Source organism: Dendrobates tinctorius, unplaced genomic scaffold (genome assembly GCF_039654945.1).
Source record: "Dendrobates tinctorius isolate UK_male_01 unplaced genomic scaffold, ASM3965494v1 ptg000125l, whole genome shotgun sequence".
Taxonomy (NCBI): Eukaryota; Metazoa; Chordata; class Amphibia; order Anura; family Dendrobatidae; genus Dendrobates; species Dendrobates tinctorius.
This window is the reverse complement of record NW_027361793.1, coordinates 27,238,619-27,257,620: the sequence shown is the minus strand read 5'-3', so window position 1 is coordinate 27,257,620 and position 19,002 is coordinate 27,238,619.

Genomic DNA, 19,002 nt, shown 5'->3' with positions numbered 1-19,002 from the left:
TTGCTTTTCAATTTAATTCATATATGAATTAATTCAAAATTGAACAGTAAATTTCAAAGTTGGAAGGCCACAAGAGGGGGGCAATGTTTCAAAAATGAAACGACATATCATTGCATGAGGGATGTGGTAGGAATTGAATGCTTGAATTAAGACTGGGGAAGTACTGAGGGGAAGGGGCTGCAGGCCTTGTAGCAGGTGGGTGTGCAGAAATGTAGCTATCCAAAGCCAAACACATTACTGCAGCTTGTCACACCTGTACCTACCAAGCAGCAAAGGCCAAGATAGATCGTTATTTTACTGACAGATTGAATACAGTGCAATGCCTCCCATATAGAGGTGAATAAGAGTAGTAGTAGTAGTAGTAGTAGTAGTAGTAGTAGAAGAGTTGGTCAAGTTAAATCAAGGCTAAGGAATTGGAAATGTGCAACTTGGACCAAGAAAAACTAATTACAGAGCAACGACATTTGAAAAAAGCATTCAAATCATGCTTTGAAAACACTACTTGTGTATCCCAATTTCAATTCAATCTGTCTTTGGAAACCGCTTAAGAGAGTGAGTGCACCATTCTCAGAGGAACTGCAGATACTGAAATGATGCGTGGAGTGAAGTGAGCAAGCTATTTTTCCATCTCCCTGGCGAGCATCGCCCACCTGTCTGCTGAGGCTCCCTCAGCAGACTTAAGCTGACTACTACTGCGCAGCTGCTACAGACTGTGGGCTGCCCATTGTGACACGTGGTCCCATTGTGACACGTGGCCCCATTGTTCCAGGAATAGAACACATCCAAGCATTGTGTTCTATGAATGGCATGATTCCTATCACAGTGTTCCATGGATGGAACACATCCTATTTACTGCAGGCAAGCAGCGCACCTAGCTGCTGCTGCTGCTACAAGCCACTAGAATACCGTCTGTCAGACAGGTGGACGTAGGCCGAACATTCAAATAACTCGCCAGATAAATCGTTGCTTTTCCATTTAATTCATATATGAATTAATTCAAAATTGAACAGTAAATTTCAAAGTTGGAAGGCCACAAGAGGGGGACAATGTTTCAAAAATGAAACGACATATCATTGCATGAGGGATGTGGTAGGAATTGAATGCTTGAATTAAGACTGGGGAAGTACTGAGGGGAAGGGGCTGCAGGCCTTGTAGCAGGTGGGTGTGCAGAAATGTAGCTATCCAAAGCCAAACACATTACTGCAGCTTGTCACACCTGTACCTACCAAGCAGCAAAGGCCAAGATAGATCGTTATTTTACTGACAGATTGAATACAGTGCAATGCCTAGCATATAGAGGTGAATAAGAGTAGTAGTAGTAGTAGAAGAGTTGGTCAAGTTAAATCAAGGCTAAGGAATTGGAAATGTGCAACTTGAACCAAGAAAAACTAATTACAGAGCAACGACATTTGAAAAAAGCATTCAAATCATGCTTTGAAAACACTACTTGTGTATCCCGATTTCAATTCAATCTGTCTTTGGAAACCGCTTAAGAGAGTGAGTGCACCATTCTCAGAGGAACTGCAGATACTGAAATGATGCGTGGAGTGAAGTGAGCAAGCTATTTTTCCATCTCCCTGGCGAGCATCGCCCACCTGTCTGCTGAGGCTCCCTCAGCAGACTGAAGCTGACTACTACTGCGCAGCTGCTATAGACTGTGGGCGGCCCATTGTGACACGTGGTCCCATTGTGACACGTGGTCCCATTGTTCCAGGAATAGAACACATCCAAGCATTGTGTTCTATGAATGGCATGATTCCTATCACAGTGTTCCATGGATGGAACACATCCTATTTACTGCAGGCAAGCAGCGCACCTAGCTGCTGCTGCTGCTACAAGCCACTAGAATACCGTCTGTCAGACAGGTGGACGTAGGCCGAACATTCAAATAACTCGCCAGATAAATCGTTGCTTTTCCATTTAATTCATATATGAATTAATTCAAAATTGAACAGTAAATTTCAAAGTTGGAAGGCCACAAGAGGGGGACAATGTTTCAAAAATGAAACGACATATCATTGCATGAGGGATGTGGTAGGAATTGAATGCTTGAATTAAGACTGGGGAAGTACTGAGGGGAAGGGGCTGCAGGCCTTGTAGCAGGTGGGTGTGCAGAAATGTAGCTATCCAAAGCCAAACACATTACCGCAGCTTGTCATACCTGTACCTACCAAGCAGCAAAGGCCAAGATAGATCGTTATTTTACTGACAGATTGAATACAGTGCAATGCCTCCCATATAGAGGTGAATAAGAGTAGTAGTAGTAGTAGAAGAGTTGGTCAAGTTAAATCAAGGCTAAGGAATTGGAAATGTGCAACTTGGACCAAGAAAAACTAATTACAGAGCAACGACATTTGAAAAAAGCATTCAAATCATGCTTTGAAAACACTACTTGTGTATCCCGATTTCAATTCAATCTGTCTTTGGAAACCGCTTAAGAGAGTGAGTGCACCATTCTCAGAGGAACTGCAGATACTGAAATGATGCGTGGAGTGAAGTGAGCAAGCTATTTTTCCATCTCCCTAGCGAGCATCGCCCACCTGTCTGCTGAGGCTCCCTCAGCAGACTGAAGCTGACTACTACTGCGCAGCTGCTACAGACTGTGGGCTGCCCATTGTGACACGTGGTCCCATTGTGACACGTGGTCCCATTGTTCCAGGAATAGAACACATCCAAGAATTGTGTTCTGTGAATGGCATGATTCCTATCACAGTGTTCCATGGATTGAACACATCCTATTTACTGCAGGCAAGCAGCGCACCTAGCTGCTGCTGCTACAAGCCACTAGAATACCGTCTGTCAGACAGGTGGACGTAGGCCGAACATTCAAATAACTAGCCAGATAAATCGTTGCTTTTCCATTTAATTCATATATGAATTAATTCAAAATTGAACAGTAAATTTCAAAGTTGGAAGGCCACAAGAGGGGTACAATGTTTCAAAAACGAAACGACATATCATTGCAAGAGGGATGTGGTAGGAATTGAATGCTTGAATTAAGACTGGGGAAGTACTGAGGAGAAGGGGCTGCAGGCCTTGTAGCAGTTGGGTGTGCAGAAATGTAGCTATCCAAAGCCAAACACATTACTGCAGCTTGTCACACCTGTACCTACCAAGCAGCAAAGGCCAAGATAGATCATTATTTTACTGACAGATTGAATACAGTGCAATGCCTCCCATATAGAGGTGAATAAGAGTAGTAGTAGTAGTAGTAGTAGTAGTAGTAGAAGAGTTGGTCAAGTTAAATCAAGGCTAAGGAATTGGAAATGTGCAACTTGGACCAAGAAAAACTAATTACAGAGCAACGACATTTGAAAAAAGCATTCAAATCATGCTTTGAAAACACTACTTGTGTATCCCGATTTCAATTCAATCTGTCTTTGGAAACCGCTTAAGAGAGTGAGTGCACCATTCTCAGAGGAACTGCAGATACTGAAATGATGTGTGGAGTGAAGTGAGCAAGCTATTTTTCCATCTCCCTGGCGAGCATCGCCCACCTGTCTGCTGAGGCTCCCTCAGCAGACTGAAGCTGACTACTACTGCGCAGCTGCTACAGACTGTGGGCGGCCCATTGTGACACGTGGTCCCATTGTGACACGTGGTCCCATTGTTCCAGGAATAGAACACATCCAAGCATTGTGTTCTATGAATGGCATGATTCCTATCACAGTGTTCCATGGATGGAACACATCCTATTTACTGCAGGCAAGCAGCGCACCTAGCTGCTGCTGCTGCTGCTGCTGCTACAAGCCACTAGAATACCGTCTGTCAGACAGGTGGACGTAGGCCGAACATTCAAATAACTCGCCAGATAAATCGTTGCTTTTCCATTTAATTCATATATAAATTAATTCAAAATTGAACAGTAAATTTCAAAGTTGGAAGGCCACAAGAGGGGGACAATGTTTCAAAAATGAAACGACATATCATTGCATGAGGGATGTGGTAGGAATTGAATGCTTGAATTAAGACTGGGGAAGTACTGAGGGGAAGGGGCTGCAGGCCTTGTAGCAGGTGGGTGTGCAGAAATGTAGCTATCCAAAGCCAAACACATTACTGCAGCTTGTCACAACTGTACCTACCACGCAGCAAAGGCCAAGATAGATCGTTATTTTACTGACAGATTGAATACAGTTCAATGCCTCCCATATAGAGGTGAATAAGTGTAGTAGTAGTAGTAGTAGTAGTAGTAGTAGAAGAGTTGGTCAAGTTAAATCAAGGCTAAGGAATTGGAAATGTGCAACTTGGACCAAGAAAAACTAATTACAGAGCAACGACATTTGAAAAAAGCATTCAAATCATGCTTTGAAAACACTACTTGTGTATCCCGATTTCAATTCAATCTGTCTTTGGAAACTGCTTAAGAGAGTGAGTGCACCATTCTCAGAGGAACTGCAGATACTGAAATGATGCGTGGAGTGAAGAGAGCAAGGTATTTTTCCATCTCCCTGGCGAGCATCGCCCACCTGTCTGCTGAGGCTCCCTCAGCAGACTGAAGCTGACTACTACTGCGCAGCTGCTACAGACTGTGGGCTGCCCATTGTGACACGTGGTCCCATTGCGACACGTGGTCCCATTGTTCCAGGAATAGAACACATCCAAGCATTGTGTTCTATGAATGGCATGATTCCTATCACAGTGTTCCATGGATGGAACACATCCTATTTACTGCAGGCAAGCAGCGCACCTAGCTGCTGCTGCTGCTGCTGCTACAAGCCACTAGAATACCGTCTGTCAGACAGGTGGACGTAGGCCGAACATTCAAATAACTCACCAGATAAATCGTTGCTTTTCAATTTAATTCATATATGAATTAATTCAAAATTGAACAGTAAATTTCAAAGTTGGAAGGCCACAAGAGGGGGGCAATGTTTCAAAAATGAAACGACATATCATTGCATGAGGGATGTGGTAGGAATTGAATGCTTGAATTAAGACTGGGGAAGTACTGAGGGGAAGGGGCTGCAGGCCTTGTAGCAGGTGGGTGTGCAGAAATGTAGCTATCCAAAGCCAAACACATTACTGCAGCTTGTCACACCTGTACCTACCAAGCAGCAAAGGCCAAGATAGATCGTTATTTTACTGACAGATTGAATACAGTGCAATGCCTCCCATATAGAGGTGAATAAGAGTAGTAGTAGTAGTAGTAGTAGTAGTAGTAGTAGTAGAAGAGTTGGTCAAGTTAAATCAAGGCTAAGGAATTGGAAATGTGCAACTTGGACCAAGAAAAACTAATTACAGAGCAACGACATTTGAAAAAAGCATTCAAATCATGCTTTGAAAACACTACTTGTGTATCCCAATTTCAATTCAATCTGTCTTTGGAAACCGCTTAAGAGAGTGAGTGCACCATTCTCAGAGGAACTGCAGATACTGAAATGATGCGTGGAGTGAAGTGAGCAAGCTATTTTTCCATCTCCCTGGCGAGCATCGCCCACCTGTCTGCTGAGGCTCCCTCAGCAGACTGAAGCTGACTACTACTGCGCAGCTGCTACAGACTGTGGGCTGCCCATTGTGACACGTGGTCCCATTGTGACACGTGGCCCCATTGTTCCAGGAATAGAACACATCCAAGCATTGTGTTCTATGAATGGCATGATTCCTATCACAGTGTTCCATGGATGGAACACATCCTATTTACTGCAGGCAAGCAGCGCACCTAGCTGCTGCTGCTGCTACAAGCCACTAGAATACCGTCTGTCAGACAGGTGGACGTAGGCCGAACATTCAAATAACTCGCCAGATAAATCGTTGCTTTTCCATTTAATTCATATATGAATTAATTCAAAATTGAACAGTAAATTTCAAAGTTGGAAGGCCACAAGAGGGGGACAATGTTTCAAAAATGAAACGACATATCATTGCATGAGGGATGTGGTAGGAATTGAATGCTTGAATTAAGACTGGGGAAGTACTGAGGGGAAGGGGCTGCAGGCCTTGTAGCAGGTGGGTGTGCAGAAATGTAGCTATCCAAAGCCAAACACATTACCGCAGCTTGTCATACCTGTACCTACCAAGCAGCAAAGGCCAAGATAGATCGTTATTTTACTGACAGATTGAATACAGTGCAATGCCTCCCATATAGAGGTGAATAAGAGTAGTAGTAGTAGTAGAAGAGTTGGTCAAGTTAAATCAAGGCTAAGGAATTGGAAATGTGCAACTTGGACCAAGAAAAACTAATTACAGAGCAACGACATTTGAAAAAAGCATTCAAATCATGCTTTGAAAACACTACTTGTGTATCCCGATTTCAATTCAATCTGTCTTTGGAAACCGCTTAAGAGAGTGAGTGCACCATTCTCAGAGGAACTGCAGATACTGAAATGATGCGTGGAGTGAAGTGAGCAAGCTATTTTTCCATCTCCCTAGCGAGCATCGCCCACCTGTCTGCTGAGGCTCCCTCAGCAGACTGAAGCTGACTACTACTGCGCAGCTGCTACAGACTGTGGGCTGCCCATTGTGACACGTGGTCCCATTGTGACACGTGGTCCCATTGTTCCAGGAATAGAACACATCCAAGAATTGTGTTCTGTGAATGGCATGATTCCTATCACAGTGTTCCATGGATTGAACACATCCTATTTACTGCAGGCAAGCAGCGCACCTAGCTGCTGCTGCTACAAGCCACTAGAATACCGTCTGTCAGACAGGTGGACGTAGGCCGAACATTCAAATAACTAGCCAGATAAATCGTTGCTTTTCCATTTAATTCATATATGAATTAATTCAAAATTGAACAGTAAATTTCAAAGTTGGAAGGCCACAAGAGGGGTACAATGTTTCAAAAACGAAACGACATATCATTGCAAGAGGGATGTGGTAGGAATTGAATGCTTGAATTAAGACTGGGGAAGTACTGAGGAGAAGGGGCTGCAGGCCTTGTAGCAGTTGGGTGTGCAGAAATGTAGCTATCCAAAGCCAAACACATTACTGCAGCTTGTCACACCTGTACCTATCAAGCAGCAAAGGCCAAGATAGATCATTATTTTACTGACAGATTGAATACAGTGCAATGCCTCCCATATAGAGGTGAATAAGAGTAGTAGTAGTAGTAGTAGTAGTAGTAGTAGAAGAGTTGGTCAAGTTAAATCAAGGCTAAGGAATTGGAAATGTGCAACTTGGACCAAGAAAAACTAATTACAGAGCAAGGACATTTGAAAAAAGCATTCAAATCATGCTTTGAAAACACTACTTGTGTATCCCGATTTCAATTCAATCTGTCTTTGGAAACCGCTTAAGAGAGTGAGTGCACCATTCTCAGAGGAACTGCAGATACTGAAATGATGTGTGGAGTGAAGTGAGCAAGCTATTTTTCCATCTCCCTGGCGAGCATCGCCCACCTGTCTGCTGAGGCTCCCTCAGCAGACTGAAGCTGACTACTACTGCGCAGCTGCTACAGACTGTGGGCGGCCCATTGTGACACGTGGTCCCATTGTGACACGTGGTCCCATTGTTCCAGGAATAGAACACATCCAAGCATTGTGTTCTATGAATGGCATGATTCCTATCACAGTGTTCCATGGATGGAACACATCCTATTTACTGCAGGCAAGCAGCGCACCTAGCTGCTGCTGCTGCTGCTGCTGCTACAAGCCACTAGAATACCGTCTGTCAGACAGGTGGACGTAGGCCGAACATTCAAATAACTCGCCAGATAAATCGTTGCTTTTCCATTTAATTCATATATAAATTAATTCAAAATTGAACAGTAAATTTCAAAGTTGGAAGGCCACAAGAGGGGGACAATGTTTCAAAAATGAAACGACATATCATTGCATGAGGGATGTGGTAGGAATTGAATGCTTGAATTAAGACTGGGGAAGTACTGAGGGGAAGGGGCTGCAGGCCTTGTAGCAGGTGGGTGTGCAGAAATGTAGCTATCCAAAGCCAAACACATTACTGCAGCTTGTCACAACTGTACCTACCACGCAGCAAAGGCCAAGATAGATCGTTATTTTACTGACAGATTGAATACAGTGCAATGCCTCCCATATAGAGGTGAATAAGTGTAGTAGTAGTAGTAGTAGTAGTAGTAGTAGAAGAGTTGGTCAAGTTAAATCAAGGCTAAGGAATTGGAAATGTGCAACTTGGACCAAGAAAAACTAATTACAGAGCAACGACATTTGAAAAAAGCATTCAAATCATGCTTTGAAAACACTACTTGTGTATCCCGATTTCAATTCAATCTGTCTTTGGAAACTGCTTAAGAGAGTGAGTGCACCATTCTCAGAGGAACTGCAGATACTGAAATGATGCGTGGAGTGAAGAGAGCAAGGTATTTTTCCATCTCCCTGGCGAGCATCGCCCACCTGTCTGCTGAGGCTCCCTCAGCAGACTGAAGCTGACTACTACTGCGCAGCTGCTACAGACTGTGGGCTGCCCATTGTGACACGTGGTCCCATTGCGACACGTGGTCCCATTGTTCCAGGAATAGAACACATCCAAGCATTGTGTTCTATGAATGGCATGATTCCTATCACAGTGTTCCATGGATGGAACACATCCTATTTACTGCAGGCAAGCAGCGCACCTAGCTGCTGCTGCTGCTGCTGCTACAAGCCACTAGAATACCGTCTGTCAGACAGGTGGACGTAGGCCGAACATTCAAATAACTCACCAGATAAATCGTTGCTTTTCAATTTAATTCATATATGAATTAATTCAAAATTGAACAGTAAATTTCAAAGTTGGAAGGCCACAAGAGGGGGGCAATGTTTCAAAAATGAAACGACATATCATTGCATGAGGGATGTGGTAGGAATTGAATGCTTGAATTAAGACTGGGGAAGTACTGAGGGGAAGGGTCTGCAGGCCTTGTAGCAGGTGGGTGTGCAGAAATGTAGCTATCCAAAGCCAAACACATTACTGCAGCTTGTCACACCTGTACCTACCAAGCAGCAAAGGCCAAGATAGATCGTTATTTTACTGACAGATTGAATACAGTGCAATGCCTCCCATATAGAGGTGAATAAGAGTAGTAGTAGTAGTAGTAGTAGTAGTAGTAGTAGTAGTAGTAGAAGAGTTGGTCAAGTTAAATCAAGGCTAAGGAATTGGAAATGTGCAACTTGGACCAAGAAAAACTAATTACAGAGCAACGACATTTGAAAAAAGCATTCAAATCATGCTTTGAAAACACTACTTGTGTATCCCAATTTCAATTCAATCTGTCTTTGGAAACCGCTTAAGAGAGTGAGTGCACCATTCTCAGAGGAACTGCAGATACTGAAATGATGCGTGGAGTGAAGTGAGCAAGCTATTTTTCCATCTCCCTGGCGAGCATCGCCCACCTGTCTGCTGAGGCTCCCTCAGCAGACTGAAGCTGACTACTACTGCGCAGCTGCTACAGACTGTGGGCTGCCCATTGTGACACGTGGTCCCATTGTGACACGTGGCCCCATTGTTCCAGGAATAGAACACATCCAAGCATTGTGTTCTATGAATGGCATGATTCCTATCACAGTGTTCCATGGATGGAACACATCCTATTTACTGCAGGCAAGCAGCGCACCTAGCTGCTGCTGCTGCTACAAGCCACTAGAATACCGTCTGTCAGACAGGTGGACGTAGGCCGAACATTCAAATAACTCGCCAGATAAATCGTTGCTTTTCCATTTAATTCATATATGAATTAATTCAAAATTGAACAGTAAATTTCAAAGTTGGAAGGCCACAAGAGGGGGACAATGTTTCAAAAATGAAACGACATATCATTGCATGAGGGATGTGGTAGGAATTGAATGCTTGAATTAAGACTGGGGAAGTACTGAGGGGAAGGGGCTGCAGGCCTTGTAGCAGGTGGGTGTGCAGAAATGTAGCTATCCAAAGCCAAACACATTACTGCATCTTGTCACACCTGTACCTACCAAGCAGCAAAGGCCAAGATAGATCGTTATTTTACTGACAGATTGAATACAGTGCAATGCCTAGCATATAGAGGTGAATAAGAGTAGTAGTAGTAGTAGAAGAGTTGGTCAAGTTAAATCAAGGCTAAGGAATTGGAAATGTGCAACTTGAACCAAGAAAAACTAATTACAGAGCAATGACATTTGAAAAAAGCATTCAAATCATGCTTTGAAAACACTACTTGTGTATCCCGATTTCAATTCAATCTGTCTTTGGAAACCGCTTAAGAGAGTGAGTGCACCATTCTCAGAGGAACTGCAGATACTGAAATGATGCGTGGAGTGAAGTGAGCAAGCTATTTTTCCATCTCCCTGGCGAGCATCGCCCACCTGTCTGCTGAGGCTCCCTCAGCAGACTGAAGCTGACTACTACTGCGCAGCTGCTACAGACTGTGGGCGGCCCATTGTGACACGTGGTCCCATTGTGACACGTGGTCCCATTGTTCCAGGAATAGAACACATCCAAGCATTGTGTTCTATGAATGGCATGATTCCTATCACAGTGTTCCATGGATGGAACACATCCTATTTACTGCAGGCAAGCAGCGCACCTAGCTGCTGCTGCTGCTGCTGCTGCTGCTGCTGCTACAAGCCACTAAAATACCGTCTGTCAGACAGGTGGACGTAGGCCGAACATTCAAATAACTCGCCAGATAAATCGTTGCTTTTCCATTTAATTCATATATGAATTAATTCAAAATTGAACAGTAAATTTCAAAGTTGGAAGGCCACAAGAGGGGGACAATGTTTCAAAAATGAAACGACATATCATTGCATGAGGGATGTGGTAGAAATTGAATGCTTGAATTAAGACTGGGAAAGTACTGAGGGGAAGGGGCTGCAGGCCTTGTAGCAGGTGGGTGTGCAGAAATGTAGCTATCCAAAGCCAAACACATTACTGCAGCTTGTCACACCTGTACCTACCAAGCAGCAAAGGCCAAGATAGATCGTTATTTTACTGACAGATTGAATACAGTGCAATGCCTCCCATATAGAGGTGAATAAGAGTAGTAGTAGAAGTAGTAGTAGTAGTAGTAGTAGAAGAGATGGTCAAGTTAAATCAAGGCTAAGGAATTGGAAATGTGCAACTTGGACCAAGAAAAACTAATTACAGAGCAACGACATTTGAAAAAAGCATTCAAATCATGCTTTGAAAACACTACTTGTGTATCCCGATTTCAATTCAATCTGTCTTTGGAAACCGCTTAAGAGAGTGAGTGCACCATTCTCAGAGGAACTGCAGATACTGAAATGATGCGTGGAGTGAAGTGAGCAAGCTATTTTTCCATCTCCCTGGCGAGCATCGCCCACCTGTCTGTTGAGGATCCCTCAGCAGACTGAAGCTGACTACTACTGCGCAGCTGCTGCAGACTGTGGGCTGCCCATTGTGACACGTGGTCCCATTGTGACACGTGGTCCCATTGTTCCAGGAATAGAACACATCCAAGCATTGTGTTCTATGAATGGCATGATTCCTATCACAGTGTTCCATGGATGGAACACATCCTATTTACTGCAGGCAAGCAGCGCACCTAGCTGCTGCTGCTGCTGCTGCTACAAGCCACTAGAATACCGTCTGTCATACAGGTGGACGTAGGCCGAACATTCAAATAACTCGCCAGATAAATCGTTGCTTTTCCATTTAATTCATATATGAATTAATTCAAAATTGAACAGTAAATTTCAAAGTTGCAAGGCCGCAAGAGGGGGACAATGTTTCAAAAATGAAACGACATATCATTGCATGAGGGATGTGGTAGGAATTGAATGCTTGAATTAAGACTGGGGAAGTACTGAGGGGAAGGGGCTGCAGGCCTTGTAGCAGGTGGGTGTGCAGAAATGTAGCTATCCAAAGCCAAACACATTACTGCAGCTTGTCACACCTGTACCTACCAAGCAGCAAAGGCCAAGATAGATAGTTATTTTACTGGCAGATTGAATACAGTGCAATGCCTCCCATATAGAGGTGAATAAGAGTAGTAGTAGTAGTAGTAGTAGTAGTAGTAGTAGTAGTAGTAGTAGAAGAGTTGGTCAAGTTAAATCAAGGCTAAGGAATTGGAAATGTGCAACTTGGACCAAGAAAAACTAATTACAGAGCAACGACATTTGAAAAAAGCATTCAAATCATGCTTTGAAAACACTACTTGTGTATCCCAATTTCAATTCAATCTGTCTTTGGAAACCGCTTAAGAGAGTGAGTGCACCTTTCTCAGAGGAACTGCAGATACTGAAATGATGCGTGGAGTGAAGTAAGCAAGCTATTTTTTCATCTCCCTGGCGAGCATCGCCCACCTGTCTGCTGAGGCTCCCTCAGCAGACTGAAGCTGACTACTACTGAGCAGCTGCTACAGACTGTGGGCTGCCCATTGTGACACGTGGTCCCATTGTGACACGTGGCCCCATTGTTCCAGGAATAGAACACATCCAAGCATTGTGTTCTATGAATGGCATGATTCCTATCACAGTGTTCCATGGATGGAACACATCCTATTTACTGCAGGCAAGCAGCGCACCTAGCTGCTGCTGCTGCTGCTTTTTTTCTACTCCTCTCATGAGCCCAAACAAGACTCTAAAAGGATGAGTTTGCAACTACTTTACTTTTGGAGAAAATTCAAAACATTCATTATTCAATAGAGCCCAATAGCAAAAACCAGCGTTTTGAATGAAGAATCACATTTCTTGGTAGAATCATGCAGGATTGAAATTTTTGATGGTTTTTTACTCCTCTCAAAAGCCCAAACAAGTTTCTAAAAGGATGAGTTTGCAACTACTTTACTTTTGGAAAAAATTCAAAACATTCATTATTCAATAGGGCCCAAAATATCAAAAACCAGCGGTTTGAATGAACACACATTTCTTGGTAGAATCGTGCAGGACTGAAATTTTTGATGTTTTTCTACTCCTCTCATGAGCCCAAACAAGTCTCTAATAGGATGAGTTTGCAACTACTTTACTTTTGGAGAAAATTCAATGAATGTCAATTGAATGTTTTGAATTTTCTCCAAAAGTAAAGTAGTTGCAAACTCATCCTTTTAGAGACTTGGTTTGGGCTCATGAGAGGAGTAGAAAAACATCAAAAATTTCAGTCCTGCACGATTCTACCAAGAAATGTGAGTGTTCATTCAAACCGCTGGTTTTTGATAGTTTGGGCCCTATTGAATAATGAATGTTTTGAATTTTCTCCAAAAGTAAAGTAGTTGCAAACTCATCCTTTTAGAAACTTGTTTGGGCTGTTGAGAGGAGTAAAAAACCATCAAAAATTTCAATCCTGCATGATTCTACCAAGAAATGTGATTCTTCATTCAAAACCTGATTTTTGCTATTGGGCTCTATTGAATAATGAATGTTTTGAATTTTCTACAAAAGTAAAGTAGTTGCAAACTCATGATTTTAGAGACTTGTTTGGGCTCATGAGAGGAGTAGAAAAACATCAAAAATTTCAGTCCTGCACAATTCTACCAAGAAATATGAGTGTTCATTCAAACCGCTGGTTTTTGATAGTTTGGGCAATATTGAATAATGAATGTTTTGAATTTTCTCCAAAAGTAAAGTAGTTGCAAGCTCATGCATTTAGAGACTTGTTTGGGCTCATGAGAGGAGTAGAAAAACATCAAAAATTTCAGTCCTGCATGATTCTACCAAGAAATGTGTGTTCATTCAAACCGCTGGTTTTTGATATTTTGGGCCCTATTGAATATTGAATGTTTTGAATTTTCTCCAAAAGTAAAGTAGTTGCAAACTCATCCTTTTAGAAACTTGTTTGGGCTGTTGAGAGGAGTAAAAAACCATCAAAAATTTCAGTCCTGCATGATTCTACCAAGAAATGTGTGTTCATTCAAACCACTGGTTTTTGATATTTTGGGCCCTATTGAATAATGAATGTTTTGAATTTTCTCCAAAAGTAAAGTAGTTGCAAACTCATCCTTTTAGAAACTTGTTTGGGCTGTTGAGAGGAGTAAAAAACCATCAAAAATTTCAATCCTGCATGATTCTACCAAGAAATGTGATTCTTCATTCAAAACGCTGATTTTTGCTATTGGGTTCTATTGAATAATGAATGTTTTGAATTTTCTCCAAAAGTAAAGTAGTTGCAAACTCATCCTTTTAGAGACTTGTTTGGGCTCATGAGAGGAGTAGAAAAACATCAAAAATTTCAGTCCTGTACGATTCTACCAAGAAATGTGAGTGTTCGTTCAAACCGCTGGTTTTTGATAGTTTGGGCCCTATTGTATAATGAATGTTTTGAATTTTCTCCAAAAGTAAAGTAGTTGCAAACTCATCCTTTTAGAAACTTGTTTGGGCTGTTGAGAGGAGTAAAAAACCATCAAAAATTTCAATCCTGCATGATTCTACCAAGAAATGTGATTCTTCATTCAAAACGCTGGTTTTTGCTATTGGGCTCTATTGAATAATGAATGTTTTGAATTTTCTCCAAAAGTAAAGTAGATGCAAACTCATCCTTTTAGAGTCTTGGTTTGGGCTCATGAGAGGAGTAGAAAAACATCAAAAATTTCAGTCCTGCACGATTCTACCAAGAAATGTGAGTGTTCAATCAAACCGCAGGTTTTTGATTTTTTTTTACCCTATTGAATAATGAATGTTTTGAATTTTCTCCAAAAGTAAAGTAGTTGCAAACTCATCCTTTTAGAGACTTGTTTGTGCTCATGAGAGGAGTAGAAAAACATCAAAAATTTCAGTCCTGCACGATTCTACCAAGAAATGTGAGTGTTCATTCAAACCGCTGGTTTTTGATAGTTTGGGCCCTATTGAATAATGAATGTTTTGAATTTTCTCCAAAAGTAAAGTAGTTGCAAACTCATCCTTTTAGAAACTTGTTTGGGCTGTTGAGAGGAGTAAAAAACCATCAAAAATTTCAATCCTGCATGATTCTACCAAGAAATGTGATTCAAAACGCTGATTTTTGCTATTGGGTTCTATTGAATAATGAATGTTTTGAATTTTCTCCAAAAGTAAAGTAGTTGCAAACTCATCCTTTTATAGACTTGTTTGGGCTCATGAGAGGAGTAGAAAAACATCAAAAATTTCAGTCCTGCACGATTCTACCAAGAAATGTGTGTTCATTCAAACCGCTGGTTTTTGATATTTTGGGCCCTATTGAATAATGAATGTTTTGAATTTTCTCCAAAAGTAAAGTAGTTGCAAACTCATCCTTTTAGAAACTTGTTTGGGCTGTTGAGAGGAGTAAAAAACCATCAAAAATTTCAATCCTGCATTTTCTACCAAGAAATGTGATTCTTCATTCAAAACGCTGGTTTTTGCTATTGGGCTCTATTGAATAATGAATGTTTTGAATTTTCTCCAAAAGTAAAGTAGTTGCAAACTCATCCTTTTAGAGACTTGTTTGGGCTCATGAGAGGAGTAGAAAAACATCAAAAATTTCAGTCCTGCACGATTCTACCAAGAAATGTGAGTGTTCATTCAAACCGCTGGTTTTTGATAGTTTGGGCCACATTGAATAATGAATGTTTTGAATTTTCTCCAAAAGTAAAGTAGTTGCAAACTCATCCTTTTAGAAACTTGTTTGGGCTGTTGAGAGGAGTAAAAAACCATAAAAAATTTCAATCCTGCATGATTCTACCAAGAAATGTGATTCTTTATTCAAAACGCTGATTTTTGCTATTGGGTTCTATTGAATAATGAATGTTTTGAATTTTCTCCAAAAGTAAAGTAGTTGCAAACTCATGCTTTTAGAGACTTGTTTAGGCTCATGAGAGGAGTAGAAAAACATCAAAAATTTCAGTCCTGCATGATTCTACCAAGAAATGTGTGTTCATTCAAACCGCTGGTTTTTGATATTTTGGGCCCTATTGAATAATGAATGTTTTGAATTTTCTCCAAAAGTAAAGTAGTTGCAAACTCATCCTTTTAGAAACTTGTTTGGGCTGTTGAGAGGAGTAAAAAACCATCAAAAATTTCAATCCTGCATGATTCTACCAAGAAATGTGATTCTTCATTCAAAACGCTGGTTTTTGCTATTGGGCTCTATTGAATAATGAATGTTTTGAATTTTCTCCAAAAGTAAAGTAGTTGCAAACTCATCCTTTTAGAGACTTGTTTGTGCTCATGAGAGGAGTAGAAAAACATCAAAAATTTCAGTCCTGCATGATTCTACCAAGAAATGTGTGTTCATTCAAACTGCTGGTTTTTGATATTTTGGGCCCTTTTGAATAATGAATGTTTTGAATTTTCTCCAAAAGTAAAGTAGTTGCAAGCTATTGCTTTTAGAGACTTGTTTGGGCTCATGAGAGGAGTAGAAAAACATCAAAAATTTCAGTCCTGCATGATTCTACCAAGAAATGTGTGTTCATTCAAACTGCTGGTTTTTGATATTTTGGGCCCTATTGAATAATGAATGTTTTGAATTTTCTCCAAAAGTAAAGTAGTTGCAAACTCATGCTTTTTTGTTTAAATATTTTTATTAAAGTTTCAAGTATAGAGGGAAAGGGTAAATGGACAAAGTAAAAAGTAGAGAACTTTACTCTACGTGTTACATCACACATTAAATAAAATTGTTTAATACAAGTAGTGTACATAAGAAACAAATATAATACATCACTTGAATGCAATCCTCTCAAAAAAGGAACCAACATTGTCATATTGAGTTTACAGTAGAGTGTTAGATAACATAAATTAAGAAAATTTCAAATTCCAAACATCCCATTTAGTGTGATATTTATGGAGAGTACCATTAATAAAGGCAAATCTTTTCTCCATAGAATTATGAGTCCGTAATTTACCTAAAATATCAGCAAAAGAAGGTAAATCAGTTTTAAGCCACCAGAAAGCTATAGCGTTTTTGGTCACCAAAAAAGTATGTATCATTACAAATCGAATAACAGGATTTATTTCTTCAGTGCCCAAAGAAAGTAATGCCATTTGTGGGGTGACCTTCACTGCGTTGTCAGAGAGAGTATTTATATGATTCGTAACTTCTTTCCACAATCTCTTCAATTTAGGACAGCTCCAGAAAATGTGGTACAGGTTACCTGGTAAACCACAATTCCTCCAGCATAGAGGGGAGTATTTATTATCTATATGAGCTAACCTAATCGGAGTGTAATGCCATCTAATTAAAGTTTTAAAGAAAGACTCCTGTAAAGTCGCAGAAATAGTAGATGCATTTGAAAACTTTATGGCCTTCCCCCATTGGTCTTCATCAAATTTTATGTTAAAATCCCTTTCCCATCTTTGAATGTATACATTTTTAAAGAGTTCGGTGTCGTCATTAAGGTGGGAATATATCTTTTTAAGACTCCAAGTCGACTTAAGAGCAACATTTGCAAACATGGAGGCCACAATATCCGAATTCAAAGCTCTACTAGTCAAAAATTTCCGCAGAAGACCTTTCAGAAGTAGATAAGAGGTGAAATGTGTAGACGGGACATGAAATTTATTTTTAATTTCATTAAAGGGTAAAAAATTTTGTCCGTCCCATAAATCCACTACCGTATTAATTTTAAAGATGCACCACTCCTCTGGAACTGGACATTTATATATTTTTGATAATAATTTTAATGGGAATTTTTTCAAAATGCTTTTCCTGTCGTCACCTTTCTTTAATTTTGTGAAACTCCTCCACATAGTCAGTATAGAATTTACAACAGGATGTTGATAAGTAATGATCGAAGGAGATAGCAGATCTTTAAAGAAAAAATCTGATATTGAACTAGTCCCATAATGTTCTAGCTCAAGGTCCAACCAAGCGGGAAGTGTTTTCGTAGAAAACCACTGTTGACTCTGAAGAATAAGAGAAGCTTGAAAATAGATTTGAATATTGGGGAGTGCAAGGCCTCCATTACTCTTTTTCTTATATAAAATTTCAGTAGCAACTCTAGGTTTCTTCCCTTTCCAGATAAAAAGGTTAATTGCTTTTTGGATTTTAAATGAAAGGGAAGTGGGAATCATAAGAGGTAAATTCCTAAGTACAAAAAGAATTTTAGGTAAAATATATGTTTTTATTACCAAGGTTCTTCCCATCAGGGATAGATCGCAATTATTATAACCAGAAAGGTCTTTTAAGATTTTCTTACTGAGATGTTCCATATTCTTAGAAACAATGAGTTTCAAATCTTTAGGGAAAATTATCCCCAAGTATTCTAGTTCAAAATCTTCCCAGTAAAATTCAGATAATTCTTTAAAGGCTTCAATTTCAGAGGGACGTAAATTAAAATGTATTATTTTAGATTTTTGGGGATTTATTTTAAAATATGAGACCTTAGAGAACTCATCTAAAATGGTGATTAAAGCGTTAAGTGAATTAGCCGGATCAGTGACTGATAACATAAGGTCGTCAGCAAATAAGGTTAACTTGTGATGATAATTTTTTGTTTTAAAACCCGAAATATCAGTACATTGTCTGATCATTTCCACCAAGGGCTCGACTGCCAAGGCAAATAAAAGGGGCGAAAGGGGGCAGCCCTGTCTTGTTCCATTAGTGATGTTGAAATTCCTAGAAAGGTGATTATTAGTATAGGTTTTAGCATTAGTATTAGAGTACAATGCAAATATAGATGTTATAAAGCGATTGTCAAAACCAAACTTTAGTAAAGTAGCTTTAAGATAATCCCAATTCACCCTATCAAAAGCTTTTTGGGCATCCAACGAGATAAATAGTGAAGGGAGATTATTAGAGCTAGCTATGTTAAACAAGTTCAAGATTCTTCTGGTACCGTCTGTTACTTGTCTTCCGGAGACAAACCCTACTTGATCATTTTTAACAAGATCAGGTAAAAGATTCTTTAATCGATCCGCTAAAATTTTTGAATATACTTTAATATCAGTGTTAATTAAAGAGATCGGACGATAATTTTTAACTTCTTGTGGGTTTCTAATGTCTTTGGGGATCAAAATGATAGTTGCCTCCGTCATTTCTTTGGGGAACGATCCAATACTAGAAGCGTGGTCAAAAAGAGATTTTAGGTGCGGGGATAAAATGTTGGAGAAAAACTTGAGATATTCGTTTGTGAACCCATCTGGGCCAGGGGATTTGTTAAGTTTAAGTTTGTCAATCGTTTTGGCAATTTCTTCTACAGTAAACGGTTGATTTAAAAGAGTTAGGTCCAAATTATCTAGTTGGGGA